Consider the following 7500-nt stretch of genomic DNA (forward strand, 5'->3'; position numbering starts at 1 on the left):
GGCGGCATTGGGGTTCCGGCGATTGGGAGGGGGGCCGGGGGGGTGTGCGCACATGATGTGCGATGGGTGCTGGTACTTGGCCTTGTGTTGGCCCCCTATCCCTCATCAAACCTCTGAGAATTCACACCCCCTTAAAGAGCATTTGAGATTTTACAGGTTTGCTACCAGTAGCCGTTAAAGTGTCTGAAATGGGGACACTTTTTTCAAACGGTCACAAAATCTTCTCTACTTCGAGTTTTTAGCTGAATTTTTTTGTGCATGCCAACAAAAATATAAGGATCATGCCTACAAAATTTGGGGCCAAAAATCCTTATAAAAAAATTTTAAAAAATCCCGAACCGCAAAAAGTTTCAAAAATCATGAAAAATAGAAAACGAGTCATCTTCCAACGAAACTTCACGTGAAGGCTTAGGGGACCATTGTATGAATTTACAAGCCATAAAAATGGCATTGGCACGGCAGAAATTTGAAGATGTGCCTAAACCCACCAGGGCCCAGCGTGTGCCGATGGTGCTCGAGGCAACCGCCCGCACCAGGGCCCAGCGTGTGCCGATGGTGCTCGAGGCAAGCGCCCGCACCAGGGCCCAGCGTGTGCCGACGGTGGTCGAGGCAACCGCCCGCACCAGGGCCGATAGTGTGCCGATGGTGCTCGAGGCAACCTGTCGCACCAGGGCCCAGCGTGTGCCGATGGTGATCGAGGCAACCTGCCGCACCAGGGCCCAGCGTGTGCCGATGCTGGTCGAGGCAAGCGCCCGCACCAGCGCCCAGCGTGTGCCGATGGTGCTCGAGGCAACCGACCGCACCAGGGCCCAGCGTGTGCCGATGGTGCTCGAGGCAACCTGCCGCACCAGGGCCCAGCGTGTGCCGATGGCGCTCGAGGCAAGCTCCCGCACCAGGGCCCAGCGTGTGCCGATGGTGCTCGAGGCAACCTGCCGCACCAGGGCCCAGCGTGTGCCGATGGTGCTCGAGGCAACCTGCCGCACCAGGGCCCAGCGTGTGCGGATGGTGCTCGAGGCAAGCGCCCGCACCAGGGCCCAGCGTGTGCCGATGGTGGTCGAGGCAACCGCCCGCACCAGGGCCCAGCGTGTGCCGATGGTGGTCGAGGCAACCTGCCGCACCAGGGCCCAGCGTGTGCCGATGGTGCTCGAGGCAACCTGCCGCACCAGGGCCCAGCGTGTGCCGATGGTGCTCGAGGCAACCGACCGCACCAGGGCCCAGCGTGTGCCGATGGTGGTCGAGGCAACCGCCCGCACCAGGGCCCAGCGTGTGCCGATGGTGGTCGAGGCTGCCGATGATGGTCGAGGCAACCTGCCGCACCAGGGCCCAGCGTGTGCCGATGGTGCTCGAGGCAACCGACCGCACCAGGGCCCAGCGTGTGCCGATGGTGCTCGAGGCAAGCGCCCGCACCAGGGCCCAGCGTGTGCCGATGGTGGTCGAGGCAACCTGCCGCACCAGGGCCCAGCGTGTGCCGATGGTGGTCGAGGCAAGCGCCCGCACCAGGGCCCAGCGTGTGCCGATGGTGGTCGAGGCAAGCGCCCGCACCAGGGCCCAGCGTGTGCCGATGGTGGTCGAGGCAACCTGCCGCACCAGGGCCCAGCGTGTGCCGATGGTGCTCGAGGCAACCGACCGCACCAGGGCCCAGCGTGTGCCGATGGTGCTCGAGGCAACCTGCCGCACCAGGGCCCAGCGTGTGCCGATGGCGCTCGAGGCAAGCTCCCGCACCAGGGCCCAGCGTGTGCCGATGGTGCTCGAGGCAACCTGCCGCACCAGGGCCCAGCGTGTGCCGATGGTGCTCGAGGCAAGCGCCCGCACCAGGGCCCAGCGTGTGCCGACGGTGGTCGAGGCAACCGCCCGCACCAGGGCCGATAGTGTGCCGATGGTGCTCGAGGCAACCTGTCGCACCAGGGCCCAGCGTGTGCCGATGGTGATCGAGGCAACCTGCCGCACCAGGGCCCAGCGTGTGCCGATGCTGGTCGAGGCAAGCGCCCGCACCAGCGCCCAGCGTGTGCCGATGGTGCTCGAGGCAACCGACCGCACCAGGGCCCAGCGTGTGCCGATGGGGCTCGAGGCAACCTGCCGCACCAGGGCCCAGCGTGTGCCGATGGCGCTCGAGGCAAGCTCCCGCACCAGGGCCCAGCGTGTGCCGATGGTGCTCGAGGCAACCTGCCGCACCAGGGCCCAGCGTGTGCCGATGGTGCTCGAGGCAACCTGCCGCACCAGGGCCCAGCGTGTGCGGATGGTGCTCGAGGCAAGCGCCCGCACCAGGGCCCAGCGTGTGCCGATGGTGGTCGAGGCAACCGCCCGCACCAGGGCCCAGCGTGTGCCGATGGTGGTCGAGGCAACCTGCCGCACCAGGGCCCAGCGTGTGCCGATGGTGCTCGAGGCAACCTGCCGCACCAGGGCCCAGCGTGTGCCGATGGTGCTCGAGGCAACCGACCGCACCAGGGCCCAGCGTGTGCCGATGGTGGTCGAGGCAACCGCCCGCACCAGGGCCCAGCGTGTGCCGATGGTGCTCGAGGCAACCGACCGCACCAGGGCCCAGCGTGTGCCGATGGTGCTCGAGGCAAGCGCCCGCACCAGGGCCCAGCGTGTGCCGATGGTGGTCGAGGCAACCTGCCGCACCAGGGCCCAGCGTGTGCCGATGGTGGTCGAGGCAAGCGCCCGCACCAGGGCCCAGCGTGTGCCGATGGTGGTCGAGGCAAGCGCCCGCACCAGGGCCCAGCGTGTGCCGATGGTGGTCGAGGCAACCTGCCGCACCAGGGCCCAGCGTGTGCCGATGGTGCTCGAGGCAACCGACCGCACCAGGGCGGAGCGTGTGCCGATGGTGGTCGAGGCAAGCGCCCGAACCAGGGCCCAGCGTGTGCCGATGGTGGTCGAGGCAACCTGCCGCACCAGGGCCCAGCGTGTGCCGATGGTGCTCGAGGCAACCGACCGCACCAGGGCGGAGCGTGTGCCGATGGTGGTCGAGGCAAGCGCCCGCACCAGGGCCCAGCGTGTGCCGATGGTGGTCGAGGCTGCCGATGGTGGTCGAGGCAACCTGCCGCACCAGGGCCGAGCGTGTGCCGATGGTGCTCGAGGCAACCGGCCGCACCAGGGCCCAGCGTGTGCCGATGGTGGTCGAGGCAAGCTGCCGCACCAGGGCCCAGCGTGTGCCGATGGTGTTCGAGGCAACCGACCGCACCAGGGCCCAGCGTGTGCCGATGGTGCTCGAGGCAACCTGCCGCACCAGGGCCCAGCGTGTGCCGATGGTGGTCGAGGCAAGCGCCCGTACCAGGGCCCAGCGTGTGCCGATGGTGGTCGAGGCAACCGACCGCACCAGGGCCCAGCGTGTGCCGATGGTGCTCGAGGCAACCGGCCGCACCAGGGCCCAGCGTGTGTCGATGGTGGTCGAGGCAAGCGCCCGCACCAGGGCCCAGCGTGTGCCGATGGTGGTCGAGGCAACCGCCCGCACCAGGGCCCAGCGTGTGCCGATGGTGCTCGAGGCAACCGACCGCACCAGGGCCGAGCGTGTGCCGATGGTGGTCGAGGCAAGCGCCCGCACCAGGGCCCAGCGTGTGCCGATGGTGGTCGAGGCAACCTGTCGCACCAGGGCCCAGCGTGTGCCGATGGTGGTCGAGGCAAGCGCCCGCACCAGGGCCCAACGTGTGCCGATGGTGCTGGGGGCAACCGCCCGCACCAGGGCCCAGCGTGTGCCGATGGTGATCGAGGCAGGCGCCCGCACCAGGGCCCAGCGTGTGCCGATGGTGGTCGAGGCAAGCGCCCGCACCAGTGCCCAGCGTGTGCCGATGGTGGTCGAGGCAAGCGCCCGCACCAGGGCCCAGCTTTTGCCGATGGTGATCGAGGCAACCGGCCGCTCCAGGGCCCAGCGTGTGCCGATGGTTATCGGGGCAACCGGCCGCACCAGGGCCCAGGGTCTGCCGATGGTGCTCGAGGCAACCGCCCGCACCAAGGCTCAGTGTCATGGTCAGGCCTTGGTCCTGCCATGACTGACCCTGAACCGAGCAGCGGTCGAGACCGAGCTGGTGGGAAAGCGGTTCTAAGGAATGAAGGCGTGCATTCGGAGCTTTGGAACATGATGCTAACATGTTGTAGGGGCAATGGGAGCCCCGGGCCGCAAGATACGCGGGGAAGTTCGGGACAATGGTCGGACACCTTCAAGCCAAGTATCCTGGCGGGTGCCATTAGTGGAAGCAATATGCGGGCACCTTCGAGTGGGTTGGTGGAGCAGCGAGCAGTATCAAGGAGCAATGGTGACCAAAGGGAAGGTTACGGGGCCCTGAGTTAGCCGGAGAAAGACCCCGACATGGCTGGGCAGAAAAGTGTCCCCGTTTCAGACATTCTTACGGTCACTGGTAGCGTATTGGGAAAATCTCTAACGCTCTTTATAGGGGGATGATTGGTGTCAGCTCTCCACCACCCCCTTGGCTAGCGGGCAGGCGGGGGCCTGGCTAGTCTGAAGTGAGCTACTCCTAGGCACTCGTGGTGTCTAGGTGGGCGGGCATCGTAGGGTCACGAGCGTGGCACGATGTTTTCTCGGGTAAGGTAAACCCGGGGACGGTTGGGGCCGGCGGGCCTCGTATCGCGCCTTTGCATGGAGACAGGGGGTTAGACGGTAGAATCCGTTATGCCCGTCGGTTTTCCCCTCCTCGAGCCGGAAGGATCATGTGATGGTGTTTACGTATGAGGGATGCCATCGAGAAAAAGGGGCGTGCGGACTAGCGGGTAGGCGTGCTGCTAGACCCCTGCGGCCAGTCGGGATGGTGTGCTGCCACTGGGGCAGTCCACCCAAGTCCCCTTGCGGGACCAGCATGATGTAGGGTGTCAATCATGCGTGCGGGCAGTCGATACTGTTGCTAAGGGCCTGAGCCCTAAGAACCGAGTCTCGTGGGACGAAATGAGCCTAGAGGCTCCGAGTTGGGCTGTTGACCAGCTTAGGTGGGGTGCTGGCGTAAACTCAATATAGGAGCCTGCGAACGATGCGGGCGGGCATGATGCTGGGTTCGCACCATGTCAAGAGGCCTCAAGGCCATGAGAACCGGGACTATGCATCCCTATGAGCATTCGAGGATCGTGGACTGGAATAGGGTTGTCCGCGGCGGAAAATGGGCACGATAGAAGGCTGACCTTGACTAGGATTAGTCTTGGTGCCACACGGACGCGTGGTTTCAATAGAAGGAACGCGCGGACCGTGACACTTGGTATCAGAGCCTAGGTTGGCTCAGTGGCGAGAGTTATGCGACCCCATGTGTGGGTCTGGTGATGCGAAATTACGGTGGTGCCAAGCCCGAATGGAGCTATCGAGACACAAATGCAGTTTTTGTGCCTATGGGGGCTCGAGAAAGGGCCACCGTTGCATGCGATGGGAAATATTGGGCCTATGTAAAATGGCTCTCGAGTAGACTCTTGGACGCCTAGAAAAAGGGCACCAGAGTCTAGCCTCACCTAGAAAAAGGTGTTGGCATATGTTGTGGCATGTGATGCCTTTACGGTGAAAGGAACCGTAGTGAGACCGAGATCCGAAAAGGGTCTTACACCATGAAATGGTGTTGTGTCAGGCCACGTGGGCCGAGTGAATCTTGTCCTGAGGGGCAGGAGGCGTCGAGTTGCAAGATTAATTACTAATGTGTGCACTTGATGTATGGTGCAGGTGCCCCAGCGGGGGTGCAAGCCGAAGTATTCGGGTCCAAGCATGAGACTACTACACAGAAGAGTATGAAGTGGCTGAAGATTGAAGCCACAAGTGAGATGGTCAGTGGACCATGAGCTGCGTTGGTCAGTGGACCATGAGTTCTTGTGGTCAGAGGATCACGAGAGTGTGTGTGTGAACCAGGATATTGAACTTGTATTGGCCGAAAGGGAAGGCTTCACGAGTAGTGGTGGTCAGTGGGCCACGACAGGATGTTTTCCAGTGGAACAAGAAAGGGAAAACGGCCAGTTGACAAGGCCTCAGTCGTGCAAGTCAGTGGACCTTGAGGATCGAGCGGGTGAATCCCCGAGTCAAACAAATCAGTGGGCCAAAAGTGCTGGTAGATCAGTGGGTCTCCGAGTATAAGCGGATTTTGGGACGCCCTAGGAACTGGGTTGGAATCAAAACTATCGAGCAATAGAACCATCGAGGAGACAGGGTTGCGCATAATGCTGTGCCGAGTTTCCAGTAAAAGTGGGGGAGACCTATCAATTCCCCCCCCCCGAGACTGAGCCAAGATAAAGGAGCTTGGGCGATGGAGCATAGTGTTCAAGCCGGGGGCAAAGACTGAATTAGCACGCTTTAAGGTGCCGTCTTGGGGGCGGTTGGCCTGAGGGCCACACCTAGAGAGGTGACCTTGGAGGGGCCGAGAGGACCCAAGTTGGGAGATGACCAAGGTGCTTGAATGCCACTATGCTAGGGTCATCATATAGGGTGCCGTATGAGTGCGGTTGACCTAAGCATCACGTCCAGAGGGGCGCATCAGTGAGTTGATGCTGCAAGCGTGCAGTTGGTGTGAGGGGTCACGTCCGGTGGGACGCACCAAATGAGTGGCAAAGCGGTGGTCATTCATTCTACTGAGGGTCATTGATCAATGAGGGCACCTCGAGGTCGCAACCTGACAATGATCAAGGGATGAAGCCATGGTATGACCCATATGAATACAACCAAGATAGGTTAGGCGGTTCGAACTACAACAAAGCTGAGCAACAATGGGACCAATCTACACCAACAATGGACGAGTACTGTGCCTGGTGCCTCATGTGACGGGACCTCAACCCAATCCTTGAGAGCACCAGTAAGAGACATATGAGGAAATGTTAGCTGTGTGCAACAGGATAGTTGGGTGTGGTCTTGGCGTCGATGAGGGCATCGACATAGTAAGTGGGGGAGAGTGTCATGGTCAGGCCTTGGTCCTGCCATGACTGACCCTGAACCGAGCAGCGGTCGAGACCGAGCTGGTGGGAAAGCGGTTCTAAGGAATGAAGGCGTGCATTCGGAGCTTTGGAACATGATGCTAACATGTTGTAGGGGCAATGGGAGCCCCGGGCCGCAAGATACGCGGGGAAGTTCGGGACAATGGTCGGACACCTTCAAGCCAAGTATCCTGGCGGGTGCCATTAGTGGAAGCAATATGCGGGCACCTTCGAGTGGGTTGGTGGAGCAGCGAGCAGTATCAAGGAGCAATGGTGACCAAAGGGAAGGTTACGGGGCCCTGAGTTAGCCGGAGAAAGACCCCGACATGGCTGGGCAGAAAAGTGTCCCCGTTTCAGACATTCTTACGGTCACTGGTAGCGTATTGGGAAAATCTCTAACGCTCTTTATAGGGGGATGATTGGTGTCAGCTCTCCACCACCCCCTTGGCTAGCGGGCAGGCGGGGGCCTGGCTAGTCTGAAGTGAGCTACTCCTAGGCACTCGTGGTGTCTAGGTGGGCGGGCATCGTAGGGTCACGAGCGTGGCACGATGTTTTCTCGGGTAAGGTAAACCCGGGGACGGTTGGGGCCGGCGGGCCTCGTATCGCGCCTTTGCATGG

Source organism: Durio zibethinus, unplaced genomic scaffold (genome assembly GCF_047325235.1).
Source record: "Durio zibethinus cultivar Kanyao isolate XHJ-2024 unplaced genomic scaffold, ASM4732523v1 HiC_scaffold_3, whole genome shotgun sequence".
Classification (NCBI taxonomy): Eukaryota; Viridiplantae; Streptophyta; class Magnoliopsida; order Malvales; family Malvaceae; genus Durio; species Durio zibethinus.